Here is a 333-nt window from a genome sequence, read left to right as displayed (position 1 = left end):
GTTCTTTTGGGCGGCTTAAATTGTACCAAGGCCCATTGACTTTCCACGGACGAGCTTTGAACAGTTGACCTCTCCACCCAGTTGTGTCAGGTCAGCTCAGAGGGACACCTGGGAGCAACATCCGGGCCAAACCGACAGCTACATCCCCTCCGTGTAGACCCGATGCGTCCGTTTCCCCCCTCCAGGTGCCGCCTCTTTGGACATGCCACAACACCACCCCGCATGTATGAGGGCCCGGTACGACGCTCCGGTGGCATTACTACCCCCCCAGGGCCCCCGTCCCGCCTAATCCTGGAGCGGTTGACCACGAGATCTAGCCTTTTGACTTCCCAC

Source organism: Triticum aestivum, chromosome 3B, assembly GCF_018294505.1.
Source record: "Triticum aestivum cultivar Chinese Spring chromosome 3B, IWGSC CS RefSeq v2.1, whole genome shotgun sequence".
Taxonomy (NCBI): Eukaryota; Viridiplantae; Streptophyta; class Magnoliopsida; order Poales; family Poaceae; genus Triticum; species Triticum aestivum.
The sequence above is the reverse complement of the archived record's forward strand: the minus strand, read 5'-3'. Positions refer to the sequence as shown.